At 39.8% G+C, this 19,899-nt stretch overlaps 1 protein-coding gene and 1 non-coding gene across 5 annotated transcripts in view; both read left to right on the top strand.

The window, feature by feature from the left end:
* The window catches only part of LOC136858688 (uncharacterized), a 748,600-nt gene that overhangs the window by 531,131 nt on the left and 197,570 nt on the right, over positions 1-19,899 (top strand). The window lies entirely within an intron of this gene.
* LOC136859300 (U6 spliceosomal RNA) lies at positions 12,932-13,038 on the top strand. The gene has a single exon (XR_010858946.2). It is a non-coding gene; the product is annotated as a U6 spliceosomal RNA (small nuclear RNA).

Raw genomic sequence — 19,899 nt, 5'->3', positions numbered from 1 at the left:
CTTTTTAAAAACAATGAGAGATTACAATTAAAATACCACGGCAGGGTACAACGGTAAAAATCATACATGGAAATAAGAGCTACGGCCTTCTTCACATGTTGCGGAAAGCACAGGTTACTGGAGTGTAGATCTACAGGTAAGGAACACCCATGAACTATTTAAAGGTAAATACTACTCTACTTACTAACTCAATTTGTCGGTTACTGGACTTTCGAAAGCTTGCGTGAGGATTTGGCGGATGATAGAGATTGTAAATCTCGCCGGATTTCCTTCGTTCTGAAGAAAAATCGGCACTTCAATAATGATAAACATTTTGAGGCGCCTTTTAAGCGATAATATTGTCTTTTCGGCATCGGAAAGCACACTAGAATAACCCAAATTTTGATCAACATTAGACTCGCCTTTTAATTCCTCATTCGCTGCTACACTTCCGTCTTACTGTTTTCCTGATGGTGTCTAGGTTCTTTTTCCTGTTCTAGTATCACGGGACTTCATCTCTCTTGAAAGGTATTTCGGCAAATTACGGAAAATGTGAGGCACTGCTCCTGGACATAATTTCCGTCTCACACGGGATATGTCCATTTTTTCACCATTCGCTATAAAATTATCTCATTTCACTATCATATCATCACAAAAATGAACATGACAGATTTCGCTATTACGCGTTAACTCAGTATCCTTACGTAGAATAGTTCTGGCCTATTTTTCAAATTGATTTTTTCTTTCGGTGGTGAAAAAAGTCGCATATCATCAACTACTCTACCATAGCTTGACTTACAGCCAGGCGCAAAACAGTACGGCATGCCGAACTATTAAATTGATCATAAATGCTTGAAGTACACAGCACACAATTAACTGAGTTTAGGAACTGAAAGCAAAGAAAATTCAACTTATTCGCTGAAATATCTTGCACAGTAACGTCTCTCGCACTTTTCTATACCCGACTTGCCGGAACTGCTGGTACACGTGTTGGATATAATCGCTTGCAGTACTTACAGTGATAGGACCACAAACTACCATGCTATAATGGCTGAGTCCTCACACTTGGTCTTATATTCGCCATGGTTAAGGGCTACGTGGATATCTATATGTATAAAATAAGAGTTTTGTCTGTACATTGCTCAGAATTAGTAAAGAATGGTATTTCTGTATCGGTCATGTTCATAGTAACAAGGAAATGCACTTTTTACTTTTCCGTAGTTTCTGTCTGTCTGTCTGTCTGTCTGTCTGTCTGTCTGTCTGTCTGTCTGTCTGTCTGTCTGTCTGTCTGTACACGCATCACGAGAAAACGGCTGAAGAGAATTTAATGAAAATCGGTATGTGAAGTCACGCTGAGTGAAATGGTAGCTTAGGAGAAGACCTAAACTTTAATTTTCGAATATTTATATTATTAGTGGTCCTATCGATAAATACTAAATAACTAAAGTTATATAGAATTAAATTTCCGATCATTTATGTCATATATTCTTACCATACCGGCTATGATAACATAGATATTCATGAATTTGGTTTTTTTGTTGTTGTTGCCAAGTCCATATCAACGCCGAGCCACGAGAAAATGGGTTAGCAGAATTTTATGAAAGTCGGTATATAGAGTCGGGGAATAAGAAACTACAGTCTAAGTTATAAACAATTTTATTCACCCTGGATGAAATTGTAGTTTAGGGGAAGGTGCCTAAAATTAAATGTTTAAATACGTATGTTATTGGTCCTATCGAAAAGTACTACATAACAAAAGTTATAGAGAATACAATTTCCGACCATTTATGTTTCATTCAATTTTACCGTACCGACTATAAGAGTGGTATTTCAGAGTCGGAAGAAACTAAATATGAAGGCCTACAATATTGAAAGCGCATAACATTGATCAACAACAACAACAACAACAACATTACATTGACCATTGTGGTGATATTTTTTGTCTCTTATGCTGCCGCTCAACTCCGATAGATGGGATTACTGCTGCGTACCGAGTATAACAGCCTGACTGAATATTGGCGGGAAATAGCTGGGGAGTTAGAAAACTTTCTTCTTTAGCATGACATTCCTCTGGTTCATACATTTTCTGATACCGTACTGCTGGTACGTAACACACTGGTTCATCATAGTATTCCAGCTATTCGATCCCTTTACTCTGACTCGCTGTTTTGCATTAGAGTGTGCACTCTTAAGACAAAAGCTCACTTAGTAGTAGTAGTAGTATGACCTGGTCTAGAATTACAATTTAGGCATATTCCAAATTATAGCACGACAATTCACTAAATAACTCAAAATTCAACCCTGAACAGATCCGTTTCTTAAAAAGAGCTTCTTCCTCTTCACTTTTATTAAGTTCTACATTCATTTTATTCAAAACTAGCTGATGTACCCGTGCTTCGCTACGGAATTCTACATTGTATACGGGAATTCTAGTGTACACGTTGTGAGCAAGATTGTTTTAAACTGCATAGCTCTTAACGTTACCACAGAAACGCGACGGGGAAGTACCAAACATCTTTTCGCATATGAAGACTGAGTTACGGAATTTTCACTGTGATGGTAGACCTGCTTGCATACCATCAGTCACAATCAGATTGGGGAATTTCATTATAATGGCAGACACTCACTCTCCACCTGCCTTTTTACATCCTCAGAAAGACTGTCTTAGTGGTTTTCCCAACTGAAATTAACATACATTACAATGACGTCAATAGGAATGGCGCGATTAAAAGCAATGCTTTCATATGAAATACCCGATCAAATGAAACACCACACATTTTCTTACTTTTAACGAACAGGACTACCCTGCCGATCTAACAGTCCCAAGTTCCAGAGCTGGAATGACCAAGCCGCAGACAGCCGTGATTCGTGAACACTCTTCATACATTTTCGGCGGGGAGAGGATCGAATAATTGCTTTTACTCCCGCCATTCCTACTGACGTCATTGTAATGACCTATGTTCATTTCAGTTGGGAAAACCACTAAGACAAGTCTTTCTGAGGATGTAAAAAGACAGGTGGAGAGTGAGTGTCTGCCATTATAATGAAATTCCCCAATCTGATTGTGACTGATGGTGCGCAAGTGGGCCTGCCATTACAATGAAAATTCCCTAACGCAGTCTTCATATGGGAAAAGACGTTTCGTGATTTATCCGTCGCGTTTCTAGGGTAACGTTAAGAGCTACGCAACGTAATACAGTCTTGCTCACAACATGTACACTACCTAACCTACAATTCGGTAGCGAAGCACGGGTACATCAGCTAGTTAGAAATAAAGAAATTGACGCTTTGTGAACAAAACAGAAAGATGCAGCATGAAAAAAATGCTTGCGAAGCCGCTACCGTTGTACCAGGTGTTCTGGACATGTTTTTAAACTCACCGAAAAATTCTGCGTTGAATTGTATCAGTGACGTCATTATATTCGATGGTTACCGATGGATGAGAAGTCTCTGGACTATAGAACGAAATGTTGAAGAACGAATGTAAATGGTTGTTCAGATGTTCATATAATACTAAAATGGGTTAAAATGTGGGGTCATGGCTTAGTCACCAGGAATACTGTAGTAGTCCTATTGTGCTTAAAAAAAAAAAAAATCTTATATTTGTACCTCCACCGAGTCCGGCTCCATGGCTATAAATGGTTAGCGTGCTGGCATCTGGTTCAGAGGGTCTCAGATTCAATTCCGATATGTTAACCTTCATTGGTTAATTTCGATGATAGATAAGGCTCAATTCTCACAGACGCGCAGGTCGCCTGTAGACGTCAACTTGAATGATATGCACCAGACCTTACTGGAGGCCATACACCATTATTTACCTCCAGTGGAAGTCGGTATCCCTGTACTGTGCCAGTAGAGATACGCACGTTTGCATGCTTCTGACGACCTGTCGCTGTCATTTCACTAGAACCATACAGTGCTGAAAGTGCCCTGGAAACAAAAACGCGTCGGTCAAATTAAGCGATGAGTTAAACAACGCGTGGATGGATAGTTGATGGATGCGCATGAATATGCAATGAGTTTTAAAACACTCCTTCTGTGTACGCGGACTCCACAGCAGTTGAAAATTGCGTACGAAGAAGAGGCAAAAAAAAAAAAAAAAGTACAGGCTGCAGATATGTTTTGTCACGTTGTTGGTTAAATAATGTTAAAGTTCGTGTTTATATGAGTATTAATATGCCAGAGATTTTAGTCTTTTGATTTGATTTGGGGTAATTTGGTTAATATTACCGCGTTCTATGTTCAAAACCGGTAGGAGATTGAAGTTAACGTGGAACTAATTACTGTATCGATAACAGAACCTCATTTCGTGATTCATAATATAATTACATCTTGTACATGAGCTTGAATTTATTATGCATTATGGTATGTTTGAAACGGTTAATCATATTTGCATGTGTGTATTTTAATGACTGCACGCACTGATGGAGAATCAGCGCTTGGTCAAAATAAACTTGCCGGTCACATCTAGACTGATCTTCAATCAAACACTTATTGTTTCTTCTGCAGTTGAAATAGGATGACTGCCCATCATACTCCAGTCACGCTGATTGGCTTGTCTGCAAACTCCCTTTAACTTAAAAAGTAGTGTTGTGCTTTGCTACGTAACTTTGAGCCGGGCGTAGTAGCTCAGGCGGTAGAGCGCTGGCATTCTGAGCTCAGTCCGGTGATATTTGAAGGTACTCCAATACGCCAGCGTCGTGCCGGTAGATATGCTGGCCCGTGAACGAACTCTTGAGGGACAAAATTCCGGTACCTTAGCGTCTCCGAGAACTTAAAAATGTTATCAGTGGGACGTAAGGCCTATACCATTATTACATAGCTTTGAACAAGGCTGACACTCCAGTGACTTCTGCCGTTTAAGAATCGATTTCTTTCACAGATGAGATGAGATAACCTCCACAAAATTTGTGGAATACGTTTAAAACTAACAGTGTCTGAACACTGGCCGATACTTCACAACTTCCGCCATTTTTTCACGGCGCTAATTTGTAACTATACACGAGTGTACGTTCAGTTAGCCGTGGACAACCATGTCCCACAAAATTTGCGAATTATGGCTCTAAGACAAAAATAATATTCTGGGATACAACGCTACAGAACTGGCAGCCAATCACAATACGACCTTCCCTCGTGTACTTATTTACGACGAACTTCAGTTTCCACCAGACAAAATGATTGTTAGAGCTTTCTTAGAGAGTTTGTAAATATATACTCGCTTACATCGCCATGGCATAAAACTAGCTGTTGGCATTCATTTACTACAGTCTCCTTGGTTTGAGAAATGTTTGGGCAGTAATGTTTCAGCTTATACCTTGTGCGAGAAGAGCTGTACGTCCTACTTTGTTGAAGATATGATGTATAGTTTGTTGAGGTGGGGAACCACCATCTCCCGACGCGCCGTCTGCAGTGTTATCGCTCTCTTATCTGGCATTGTTCTCTGAAGCAGTTCCTTGTTTATATACACGGCGCGCGAGTCACGTAGTCACTTTATTATCGTCTACACGTATAAGCGAGCGTTTTGATTGTATATTTATGTCCCATCAATTTGCTAGGACACTAATAAGCTTTGATATATGCTGAATACTTTGTGAACATCTCACGGGAAGGCCACGCACAAATTGATCATTTGTGTTGCAACTTAACTTGTGCAGTAAATGAAGAAGAAACTGGAGAGATCCGGTCAAAACAAGTTCGGCTATATGACGAGTTACTTGAATCTTGTGACCCTCCTTTGAAGTAAATGCTCTTCAACAGATGTGTCAAAGCTCGACGAATGTTCATGTGTCCTCTGTGGGTGGGGGCGGTAGAATACATTATGGGATCCACTGCGATTAAAAGGAAGAAGGAAGGCCCCAGAGATTCTCATCTAGGAGCGTGGTTTGGTGAACTCGGGCCCGTAGCTGAGTCTGGCATTGTTTCAACGTAGTAGTACCAGTCTCCTCGTTTCCGTCTTTCCTATCTGGCCTCTCTTGTTCACTTCTAACACTTCGAGGCCTAGGGAGTCTCAGTTTGTCTTCGAGGCCTTACTCTTTCCTTTGCCGGTACCTTCATTCTTCGGAGGATGGGGCCTCTTAAATTTTTTCATTCTGGTTGGTGTTGAGAACGGTTGCTCAGTTGTACTTCGACGGTGCGCGAGCAATACCTCGTATCTCACAATGCTCTTCCGATTTATTATTAATGCGTAAAGGAAATTAACCTTAAATGCATTATAATGTAGGAGTGCGTTAATACTTAAGAAACATAATACATTCCTACATTACGGAACAATAAGGTTCCTTGTCCTTTGCCCATTCGCATAGGGAAATGAACGCAACAAACATTGTTCTGATGGACTGCTTGTTCATGTGTGGCTGAGAGGCGTGACCAGGTTTAAGTAAAATAATGGATAGGATATACGAGGTATTGCTGGTGCATCGTCGACTTCCTCTTAAAACAATAATCACCACCTACAGACATACAAAACCCAAAGGCCTGCAGATAACGAGATGTCTTGTCGGCCGTTATTCTTACCTTTCTAGACCGAAGCTGCTATTTCACAGTCAATAACTACTGTACGTAACTGTAATCACGTAGGCTTGGTGGACCTCGAACCAGCCCTCAGATCCAGGTAAAAATCCCTGACTTAGCTGGGAATCCAATTCGGGACCGCCTCCTAGCGCTGTATTGTACGGAAATGAGCAACAAAATAAAACAAAAACTCGGTTAGTTACCTTGGTTTAGATATTAGCAACACAGAAAATAATTTTAAAAATAAACAGCAAAGCATTTGACTCTGTAGACCATGAGTTGCTCCTATCCAAACTTTATCACCTAGGTTTCTCCTACAGTACTCTGAGATGGTTGGGAGCTTATTTACACGAACGTCAACAACGTGTCACCAATCAAGGTGCATTTTCTTCGTGGCAATATGTAAAAAGAGGTGTCCCACAAGGGTCAACCCTTGCTCCTTTGCTATTTTCTGTCTATATCAACGACCTAGCTAAACAGCTGACACATTGTAAACGTCACATCTATGCTGACGACGTGCAATTGTACATCCATGCAAAACCAACAGACGTTTTGACAGCAATCGAGAAAATTAACATGGATCTAGAGGCCATAAGTAAATGGTCTTACCAGCATGGACTTATTTTGAACCCAAAAAAGTCCCAAACTATAGTAATTGCCCACCCAAGACTTATTTCCGACAATTTCCGCATGTCCATCCCCGACGTACAACTTCAGAATCAAGTTTTGCCCTTTTGCAAGAGCGTAAAAAATCTCGGAGTAACCATTGACCAGCACCTCTCGTGGACGGATCAGATAATATCTGTGAGTAGACGAGTTTTTGCTACGTTGCACACATTAAACAATTTCAAATTTACTTTTCCGTTCAGTTTAAAGAAGAAACTAGTTGAAACCCTCGTTCTTCCTATATTCGATTATTGTGACGTAGTTTACAAAGATGTGAAAACCGAGCTTCGAGATAAACTACAACGTGCACAGAATGCCTGTGTAAGATTTATATGTAATCTGAAATTTTCAGATCATGTTACCCAGTCTTACGTCGACCTCGGCTGGCTACGCCTTGAAGACAGACGCAAGCTGCATACCCTGACTTCATTGCACCGAATCCTTACCTTACAATCCCCATCTTACCTGTATGAACGATTTCATAGCCTTTCTGAACACCATGATAAAAACACCAGAGCGCTGAGCTCGACATTGCTCGCTATTCCTAAGCATAAATCCTCAACCTACAACAATTCCTTCACTGTTGTGGCCAGCCGTGAATGGAACTTCCTTCCGCAGAAGGTCAGAGGGATATCAAACCACGGAAGATTTAAAAGTATGTGTTCAAAATATCTCTATGAAACGAGCTCGTAGTGCGACAGTCTTATTCTTCTTCTTCTTCTAATGGTCATTCTTCTTCTTCTTCTTCTTCTTCTTCTTCTTATTATTATTATTATTATTATTATTATTATTAGTATTATTCATCAGTAGTGTTAGAAAGTACTCAGCTGTGGTTTTCCTGCATAGTTATCCTTATCCCTATCCCCATTTTGCAATGTTTTTCACCCACAGTAAACTCATGAAAACTGAACATTTCGTCAATGTGATATACTTCTGGAATTGGACAAATTAATTGTAAATATTAGTAGGTTTATCTATATTATTATTATTATTATTATTATTATTATTATTATTGAAATTGTAATTCGTTCTTTGTTGTATGTTAATTTCTTCGCAGGAAGCAAAATGTTAATTTATACTGTGTATTATAATAGTTATTTTTATGTACAGCAGGATAGCATAGTACCGTAGTAATTTGTTTCATTCTCTTTTTTTCATTTATTCAGTATGTTATATATTTTTATGTTAATTATGTATTTCACTGGTTAAGTGTAAGACAGGGACACGTGTCCCTAACTTTGCCAGTTAAAATAAATCATGTCTATCTATCTATCTATCTATCTATCTATCTATCTATCTATCAGGCTCCGGATCTCAAGATCGCGGTTTTAAATCCAGCGGCAGTAGCTGGGTTTTTGAAGGGTGGAAGGAAGTCCATTCTGCATCGGATGTCGTACGATCTCTGCTGAGTTATTCAGTGTATACCCGACTAAATTAATTCGAATTTCGCAATAGGCCGCCTGTCTGGTAGAGCTAAGCAGAACGTTGATTATTGACAAATAAGGCAGCCTGTATGGCGTCAAATCAAAATGTCTGCTCACTGTAACTGAGTCTATATGATATTATATTATTGAATAAGTTGAACCCTCAAATGAATGAAAATACTGTTACACTTTGTTTGGAGTGCGCGTAGTTTTCAGATTTGTTTCCCAAATTATATTTCCCTTACGTTCTTTTTTCATTCTGAATAATAACCTATAAATGCAGACGTGTGTGTGCTATTTATGGGCCGAGCAAGGCGTAAGAAAATTGATGTAATATTAATTCACATTGACTACACTCCACGTCACTTCTATATCAAGACATAATTTAGATCCCACATTTAATCTGGTTATCGCCTGCGTTTTACTTCCACTCAGAGCAACTTCTAGAATATAGATTACATCAGAATGGTGTATAATCTCCTTTCGAGATGAGCTGATTCCTCTACTTTTTTTCCCTTCTTTTTCTTTCCAGAAGAGTCGGAGTAAATTACATTCCCTCTTACAGTTACGACACGCCTACCTGTACCGTAATTATAATTGTTAATCTGATATTTACTCCCTCACTTCATGTATGTTTTAAATTTATTTTCATCCTCTGTTTAATGGATTTGCCATGCTACAAACACTTAATCCACTCTCCATTCGGAAGAAATGATTATACCATCCACTGGGGGTTTAATCTCCACCATTTCCTATATCATTGTCTACACAATAACTGGGATATCACGTTGGAATCTTACCTCAATGGTAAGATTGGAGGCAATTTAAGACACAGCGACATTTGAAGAGAGTCAAGAATCGAAACCATTTGAATGTGATCGACGGGAAAGGAATATCGCATTCATAAAGTGAAAGCACCAAGAATGATTACTAGAGTGAACAGGCGAGTACTTCGGCAGTGAAGAGTTGAAGGTAAGCCCAAGGGAAGAGTATCCTAGGCTTCCATGGTAATGTTAGTTGAATGAAGCAGGGTAGGTTGCATGGGATGGGTTCAGAGAGGCTGAGGGAGACTTTGTATTTAAATGAATGCAAGGTGAAGAGCCGCGGATGCCCTCAGTGCAGACTGAACGTGTGTGTAGATAATACTACAGCCTGCTTGTGCTAATTTCCAAACTGGTGACGTGAAGGAGTGGTGGCACTCCTGCGCTCCTTGCTCTGCTCAAGGTCAGCCAGCCACCTGCCAGCTACAGGAATGTACGTGTATACAGGACGCGCAACAAAAATGGAGTAATTCCAAATTCCACCGTAGGGTAGTTAAGAGAAGTACCTATCCAAATTGTATAAGGATGGCATTGCTATTAGTACGAGAGTATTGTTTGAGCGACAGAGAAGGATATGACTCAAACATAAATTTACCGTACATATGAAACCTTGCTATTTCCAGTTTCTGTGTTTTAATGTAGATCACTGTTTAGATTACATATTTTCAATTAACCAACCAAACAAAGGGAGATAACAATAACACCAGTAAAACTAATGGCCAGTTACTAAGTCCCACTCTTCATGCAAAGTACAACCCTCCCGTTTCTTCAGGAAACGATACTCTCTTATCCATTCATCGTGAAGTAACATCTGTTTAGTTTGTTCGGCTTCCTCTCTGCAGTTTTTTTTTCTGTATCTTCTCCGATTTTCACTTCTTTTTCCAGTTTCTTTAGCGATAGTATTCGTTACATCTGAATGCAGCATTTATTTTTTTCTTTCAGTAATGCAAATTCTCCAGCATTGGAAGTCTGGGTTGTATCAAAACGGACTGCAATAATGTATTGTACAGTCTCTGGATACTGTCGATTAAAGAGTGACATAACTAATTAATGGTGACCTTTACCTTGTATTTACAGCAATATATATAAGGACATACACAATACGACTGAAGGAGAAATCTTGAGATAACAGAAGAATGTTTTGTCACAGTGAAAATATATTACAAAATATGAATGTCCTGTTTAGTAGGAAGCTTGGTCACCCCTATTTCTGGGATAAATTTGCCTTGGAAAATAATCGGATCATGTTATATCTTCGATACGATGTTTCAGGTTCATATCTACAGTATAATTTCTCATCGCTAGATTAATCACCCGATAAAATGTTACCGAATCAGACTATTCTGGCGTAGACGGCACAAATACCCAGCCCTTGGCAAGAGAAATTAACCAATGAAAGTTAAAATCTCCGATCCGGCAGGGAATCAAACCCGAGACCACTGGGATGATACCTATTTACCAATTTAGCCACGGAGCCCGACATATAATAATAATAATAATAATAATAATAATAATAATAATAATAATAAATAATAATAATAATAATAATAATAAATCCTCAGCTACTGTGTCGATATTTTTTATTTAATGCCATGTAGACGGTCTGCGTGTCAATTTCGACGTTCCGTCCTAAGTCTACTCTTCCAGATGGCAGAAAAACAGATCTCTGCTGGTTGATCTGTGGCTGAGTTTTAATTAATTTCGTCGTGTAAACACCAGATGTGACCATAGGCCGACATCGTACTGTATGGAGTGCCGAATAGAGTCATTCCCGCCCTTCAAAAATCTGACTACCTCTGCCATTTTTGAACCCGCGATCTTAGGATCCGGCACTCTCGAAGCATTTTATATATCGGTCCAGGGAACCAGACAACGAGGACGAGTACCAACACGATGGATTGACAAGGTGAACGGCCCCCTACAGTGTTCTCTCAGAGTAACCACATTGAAAGCTTTAGATAGGGAAGAATGGCGGAGTATGGTTCATCGGCTAGAGGGCTGAATATTATGATAGTCACGACGCCTCAGTCATGAGGCAAAACGAAGAAGAAGAAGAGTAAGCTATGGCCAGGCAATGTGATGGTAATTGACTGTACAGCGTGTTAATGTAGAAAGTTGATTTTCCGCTTCGGCAGCAATTAAGACAAAAATTTAGATTTAAACTCCTTTTATCCAGCCACTCCCGATAATTAGAGTACAGAATTTCGATGGCCCTCCAATTAGAGAAGGTTTATTAATGACCAAGGAGACAGAGCATGTTCAAGCTGAATAAAGAAGTGGTCATTTCCTCTAACCCTAACTTACTTTTTTATCATTATTATTATATCCCGCAATCTGTTGATTTCCTGGCACAAATCTCACATTCAAATGTGTATATAGGCAAATTAAAAAATCATGGCGCTACAGCCCTTATGAGCCGTGGCCTACCAGGCGACCGCTGCTCACCCCGAAGGGCTTTAGATTACGAGCGGACGCGTGGTCAACGCGGCGAATCCTCTCGGCCATTATTTTTGGTCACTGTATCACCGTCAGGTAATTCCTCGATAATTGTCCTCATGGTTGAGTCGGCCTCGAACCAACCCTCAGTTCCGAGTAAAAATACCTGGACTGGCCGGGAATCGAACCCGGGGTCTCCATGTAAGAGGCAGGCTCGCTAGACCGACTGGTCGTCACCAAATGACTATGCATGACCTTCTGTATTTGGTTATGCTATCCCGTACGTTGACAACATAATACTGATTTTAGTGGCCCTCGTCTGATCACTATAGTTACGCAACATTGGGTGTGGTCAGTACTTAGGTGAGTGACTGCATTGGATCGTAACATAACGTTTACTCAATTCTCTTCTTCCGCAGTGACCCACAAGTTGTAAAACATGCCTGGCTGTCAGTCAGAGTGTGGCATTGGTTTCATTGTCTGTCCACACTGCGTTGTTTATCCCTCGTCTGACTCGCAAATTATCGCTGTGGTATTTTAACATAAGGTTCCTCTTTGAGACATTCTCTCTCTGAAATGCCATACTTTTCATTGTCGACTTGTTAACAGTGAGGATGAAAAATAACCCAGTGGGTTGAGCGCATTACATTAAATTAAATATTGAGACGAAAGGCTACAAGTAAACGTTATTAAATACAATGTGCTGATGTAAACATGTCATAGTGTTGGAGTACACGGTTTAAATATTTCTCACACTTAACTTAAATTGCTGCTCCTCTCTTACAACAACACAGCTTTTGTATCATACTTTGTGTTCGACCGATTGATACCAGTCATTATCAGACAGTGAGAGAATGAAGTCTAAGTTATACTTTCACATTTCCTGTGAGAAACTGAAGCAGTTTTTTAAGTGCTAATCTGGCGTAGACAAATATCACTCACAGTTGAGTTCTGATTAAATATTTTGGAGAAAATAACTGCCAAGAAATTTATGATCTATTATAGGTTGTGTGGGTTCCATAACATATCCAGCATGTTTTATGCTTTCTGGGAAATACTAAATCCTTGAGGTTCCCTTTATTTCACTAAGTGCGCGTACTCGCTTCGGCGGTACATATACTAAAATTGGAACGATACAGAGAAGATTAGCATGGCCCCTGCGCAAGGATGACACGCAAAATCGTGAAGCATTCCACATTTTTAAATGTAAAAATCAAATATAAAAATCCGAAATATTGTAAAATACTGTAAAGTTCTGTATATACTGAAAGATCAATAAATACTTAGCCGAGAGGTCGAGACCCCCTCCCAACTCCTTCACCAATACAAAGCTCCGTCCCTCTATTCCAACTCCAGCAATCCCCCAAACCCGCCGAATCTCCTGGTCAGAGAGAAGGCGTTACCTTCTAGGTGGCCCGCCCCTTCCCTTCGGGAAGGGGAATGAAAACTTCCCTCTTGGTCCTTGGTGAAGCTTATTTTTATCTCCAGTTTATATTGCTCATTTCTGTTCTTCTTAAGGCACGGAGTTGTTCGTGGACTCCTCTCACATACTTTCCTCAAATCCCCATTAACAAACAAGATTGTGTCCATTCTTATATCTTCATGAGTACCTTCAGCTTCCCTTCATATCATACATCGCAGTAAGTATTAAGACGATCTTACTTTAAGAGTTTCAAACAATTCAGTAGTTGGTAGACCATAGCTTTCAGCATCGGTACAGTGTAAGGAATTTACCTGTACGTAAGAGTTTCAATTATTTTGCTATGTGATCGACTTTGTCTGTTCGAATTGTATTCTGTTCAACAATACAATTATTCTATTATATTCTCGTTATAATGGTTGTCATCTAGCAGTGGCCTGAGGAAAGCGCCATTCTGTGGACTTCATCGAGTTAAAATGTAAAATCAGCAAAGCTATAGTCGGGGGTATAATTGCTACCCTCTCTTATTGGAATCCCAACCAATGCATTTGATTAAGTGCTCTGATTCATTACTAGAGTCTCGTTTGCTGCAGTGTTTGAACCCTCTCGCGCCCCACATGTTCTAAATACTGAATTCTATTTCTAGGTCACCGCTCGTAGGTGAAGGTAAATAAGAGGAACTCTCGCACCCGTTGACAGCTTCTTCACTTCCTCTTCCTCTGTTGCCGGTCCAGGATAACTCGGCACTGGGTGGGTTTAGAATGGTTCTTCGTGAGGTCCCGACGGCTTCCTAGTTCCATGTAGTTCATCAAATAGCCTACTGATGACATGCGGTCAACCTAAAGGATACCACCGCCATTATTTTCAGTTCATAGTTCAAGTTCGGTTTATTTTTTTAATTAATATTTTCTTAATTCACTCGTAATCCAGAACCTCAGACCTGTTTTCAGAGCCTGGGTTAGAATCCATGGTCTCTTGATCGGTAGACACCACAGTATTGTATAGAAATTAAAGACGAACTTCTACATCATTACCAATAATATTACATTTTACATGTTCCGTATCCAAACCTCTCAGATGACTTATTGTAGATTTGACTTTGAACGATTGCTGGAAACGATTTGTGCTGTCCTTGCCGTGGTAGTGCTACCATCTGTAGGCATTCCGTGACTTAACAGTGTCGAAGTGTAACGATCCACTGTTGAAATTCTTTGATGGAGTGTCATTAACCAAATTGAGGAAAAGAATGTGGTTAAATGAATCTCCCCTAATGCGTGTCTCTTCTGAAAACTTTCACGGCCTGTAGATATAAAATCCAGCTTCCTTCATACCTGAGCGCGAGAAGACTCTCTCCTTAATGTACCTGATGATGATGATGATGATGATGATGGATACTACTACTACTACTACTACTATTAATAATAATAATAATAATAATAATAATAATAATAATAATAATAATAATAATCGTAGGTCCTCAGCTACCGTACGTAGGCATTTTAATTTTACGCCATTTAGACTGCCTCATTGTCAGTTTCAACGATCCGTTTTACTCTACCAGATGACAAGAATTAGATCTCTGTTGGGCGATCTCTGCCTGAGTTTGAGTTTTATTTTTGTGGGGTAAACACCAAATGTGTCACCAGATTTCTTGTACATGCTACATCGCACGACATGGAGTGTCAATGGACTATCTTCCACCCTTCAAAAATCCGACTACCTCTACCCGGTTCGAACCCACCACAGTGTTGCGTACATACATCTTCATTATAGACTGCTATTCCAGTCTACAAGTGTATATGAATCCTCTGTTTACAATTAGCCGTTCACTTACAAGGGAATGTTAATGCTGTTTTGTAGTAGCTCATCGGTAACGTAAGGTTTAAAGGGATGGTTCATAGTTTTACAGCTGTGTTCTAGTTCGCCTTCAACTTCCATACGCTTCTCTGTTTCCTGATTATCCATATTTTCAATATAGCGAGGCTCAAGGAAGGTCCTCATTTTCAACTATTAGACCTGTATCAAGCAAGTTAAACATGCATGTACACTGCGTTGTAATCACTGAATTCCGACCGGCAATATCTACAATCGCCCTGAATGTGCAGGATGTTTTCATGTTGACGATGCAGATTTTCAGCGATGCTGGAGAAAGGTATGTGTATCAACTTGAGATAGGGAACACCGGTCCGGACGCGGCTCAGCCGCATCTCCAAAGCCGTTCATCGAAGATAGCAGGTTTGTCAACGCATGTGGGTTCAACATAATGGGTCTCCAGCCCACTTTTCACATGCCGCTCGTCAGCACCTTAATGAGATTTCCCTTAAAAGTAGATAAGAAGACAAGATCCTATTGCATGGCCAGCTCTTTCGCCTGATCTGACTCCACTTGATTGTTTCTTATAGGATCGTGTGAACAGTCTTGTGTACGAGACACCTTTAGAGACTGAAGAGGAGTTGCTGGCAATAATCCTCTCTGCCTGTGAAATATTTAGAATGCCACCAGAGTCGTCGACCGGATACGCCGTAACTCACCGCGTCGTTGTCATGCCTGCATCGAAGCTGGTTGCCATTTGAAACAGCTGTTGCAAATGGCTTCGTATCGTGTATAGTGTGGATAAATAAAAATTACATCTCAGGCAAAGATTCGTAAGTTTTTTATATCTCATGTTCATAGGTATCCCAGAACAAATTCGGCTTATATCCGGCCGCTGAGGCGTTTCCGAACCGGGAATCCCTATCTCCAATTGATACATGTCTCCTTCTCAAGCATTCCCGAAATTCTGTATCATCACTTGCATATTGAATACGTTAAAAGCCAATTTCGTTTCAACAGTTGTGGATGTTTCCTTCATATCACTGTGTTGTAAATCGAGAACACCTTCATCTCTTGGAGTACTTTGTATGTAAGAACCGATCACACACTCTTATGGATATAAAGTACAACTTCTTTATTTACACTAGTGAATACATTGCATTGTTACCTGCCACAAGTTATTGTTAATCTTCTTCCGATCGAACCCCGCCAGCTGTCAGCGTTAAATAAAAAGCGTTAAATGTTAATCTGGGCACATGCGGCTTTCGAGTTCGGAATGTACACTAGCTCCACTAAAAATAAATTAATAGCCTTGTAAATCCCCTATAGGCTATGGCCTCCTGCAATGCAGGAACAATGCTCAGTTTAACTCTCAGGTGGGCAGATCCTAAGGAGCATTATTTTATAGGTTATTTCCCAGTTTGTTTCGTAGAAATGCATTACTGCATGTTGTGCACTTGTGTAGTCTCACGTCCGAGTGGATGCTATTGTGTCTTTCGCGACCAACAATTCGCGAAAACGTATTATTATTATTATTATTATTATTATTATTATTATTATTATTATTATTATTATTATTATTATTATTATATTCTTGACACTTGTACAGTTTTCCCCAAGGAGGGTTGAGATTCCTTCTTTGTGGAGGTTTCTTATAAGTCTTGAGCTTTTCCCCCACATGGAGAACTACTTGCACTTAAACTTTGAAGATATTCTTTGAACGTAGTGCTCAGTTCTTACAGAATACCGTTGATCGCAACTGCGAACTCGCTGTATTAGTTTTGCTGTAAGTAGAGAAATAACGTGGCAATACGATATGTTTTGTATGTTTTATGCCTGGGGGTCATTCGAAACTTTGCGTTACGGCAGTTAGCGTGACGGAAGTGTAATAATCCTAGTAACCGTGCTGACTATGATGTAATTTGTTAATGGATAGACAGACATTGTTACTTGGCAACGGTGTAGGCTATGTTTTATGACTGGTGGTCATCTGAAATTGGCAGGCGTTGATGGATGGCCGTGACCGAGAATTTGATTTTCGCAAAGGGAAAAGTGGTTTCCTTTTGTTTTTATTCATACGACCAATTTATTCAACGTTATTGAACGTTGTGTACTGCAGTGTATACATTTGTAAATTATTCCAGAGACTTTAAAGTGTCACTGTGTTGTGGTAGGGGGCCAGTGTGTTACCGCGAGGCAAGCTGAGCTTGTCAGAGCCGCCTGCATGCTCACTGAGACAGCGGAATGTTTCGTCACGTTACGTTAAGCCTGTTTCCATCCACACCATAACATATTTTGTGAGTTACAAGGTTACTACAAAAACAAGTTTGAAAAATAATCATAATAATACAAAAAGGAACAAGGATCATGAGGAAGAGATAATAACAAGGAACAAAAAACACATTGAGGAAAGATGTTTGTGGCTCCATGAAAGGCGAGACTGGAGCATGATATAGGACATGGGGCCAGCACACGTGCATCACCACAAAAAGATGTGGGGATGACAGAAGCAATTTGCCTTCAGGCTTGACTGGACTTACTGTAGTGATACAGAGAGGTTACTGATCAGGTTTTTAGTTTTCTTTTAAATGATCTCAAACTGCTCTCTCTCTCTTGTGTATGTAAAAATGGAATAGGGTGAAAATTGTGAAATGAGAGATCACGGTAGACCTTCTTTGTGAGTTAAATTATGGCAAGGTTGCTACATTCCATGAAATGTGTTTCTAGAAACCAATCTCATGGACACCGGTCGATCACAGATCTCATCCAAACCAGCAACATTTTCGCCTTTGTCATTCATTCGTTTTAGCTTCTTCCTGACCTTTTCCCCAATTTAATAGGGTCGGCACCTCCTGCGAATTTTGCCAAGTTTTGTGGCCGGATTCACTTCCTGACGGTAGACCTCTGTGGATGGAGGTATTCTCTTTTGTGTGCTGCTTTGGTGGTTGGTTATGGTAAGTTTTGTGTATGTAGATGAAAAAAAGTGTAATAAGACGAGAAAAATCACAGTCCTCGAGCCAGAAAAAACTCTGGGCCGGCCAAGAATTGAATCCGGGACCATCTGAACCGAAGGCAAGAACTCTTAACCATTCAGCCAAGGAACCAGAATATTGTACTCCAGTAATCCATGCCCTTTTTCTAGTAAAACTCTACGCAATATAAACAAAAATGCTGACACTGAAGTATTACTACAGTACGGGAGTAATTCAGTAAGAGTAATTCTCTTTCAAGTTACAAATTAATAAACATATGTTGAATATATCTGTATACTGTACAATCATTCGAAAGGGGACAATTTGCGGGTAAATGTTGATGTCTAGCTTTAACCTTAATAATGTCCGCCTATTAGCTGCTGTCCTCGAAAGCCCGCGTTCGATTCCTGGTACTACCATAAATTTCAAAATGTCGGTGCGACGTAAAGCCAATAATAATAATAATAATAATAATAATAATAATAATAATAATAATAATAATAAAAATTGATTGTAAAGAATGTTCCACCTTCACGACTTTAAGTAGAGCCTCAGCGTTTGCCTGGTACGAAAGTGAAAAACCAGCTTTAGGGCTGCAGTTCGAAGCCACGAGCTCCCGATTGAAAATTCAGAACTTGGCGGCCCATTCCACACAGCCAACTTGGTTGATGATATGTATTGTATAGGTTTATTAGCAAAATTATGGCTGGAAATTAATTAAACTATCCATTGGACACTTCCATCTCGTATGATGTCTCCAGTGATGCATATGTTGTTTACCCGACAACATTAATTAGAACTCTGCCATAGATCGTGCTCCAGTTCCTCTGGCATTTGGCAGAGTAAAACGAAACATCGAAATTGACATGCAGGCAGCCGAAATGACGTCGAATTAAATGTCTACACGCAGTAACTGAGGTCATCCGATTATTATTACTTAAATAAAGTATGAAATCCCGTCTTAGAGATCAACGCCAGACTACAAGAAAACTGATGTTTAGTGTCATCCAGGCCTTGTTTCTTATACAGAAGTAATTCTTGGAGAGAACTAACTGTCTCGTTCATTTTAACGTACATACGATGCAGAGACGCGCAAAGAGTTCTGTTTCAGGCAAAATCAATGTGTGTGTGTGTGTGTGTGTGTGTGTGTGTGTGTGTGTGTGGCTTAGTTCTGGCCCCTTAGAGGAACCTATTTGGAAAGTCAATTCATCATGTTTCACAGCCATTCAGACATTGGGTGCTTTCGGATGTAAGTTATCCTGAGAAGTTGGCCAGTGAATACTCCGACTTGTTTCCATTTTGCTATGTTAACCATCTCTAGCTCCCTCGGCGGTAGTGTCGGCGTCCGGATCCCGGATTCCGATTTAGCGGATTCAAACCGGGCAGAGGCAGTCGGATTTTTGAAGGGCGAAAAAAAAATCCCTTTGGTACTCATATCGTACGATGTGCGCTTATAGAAGTTCTCTGGTAACACTTTTGGTGATTTGCTATTTTCCCTAGAAACATTAATTAAAAACTTTGTTAATATTACACTTACCTCTAGATTTTAGGGGCCAACGAGAGCACCTGCTTCGGACAATTATTGTTATTATTATTATTATTATTATTATTATTATTATTATTATTATTATTATTATTATTATTGTATGGAAGTGAAACATGGACGATAACTGGCTCAGAAAGAAAGAGAATAGAAGCTTTTGAAATGTGGTGTTACAGAAGAATGCTGAAGGTGAGATGGATAGATCGAATCACGAATGAAGAGATACTGAATCGAATTGGTGAGAGGAGATCAATTTGGCTAAATTTGACGAGAAGAAGAGATAGAATGATAGGACACATCTTAAGACACCCAGGAC

Source organism: Anabrus simplex, chromosome 1 (assembly GCF_040414725.1).
Source record: "Anabrus simplex isolate iqAnaSimp1 chromosome 1, ASM4041472v1, whole genome shotgun sequence".
Taxonomy (NCBI): Eukaryota; Metazoa; Arthropoda; class Insecta; order Orthoptera; family Tettigoniidae; genus Anabrus; species Anabrus simplex.
This window is presented reverse-complemented; position numbering and strand designations above follow the sequence as displayed.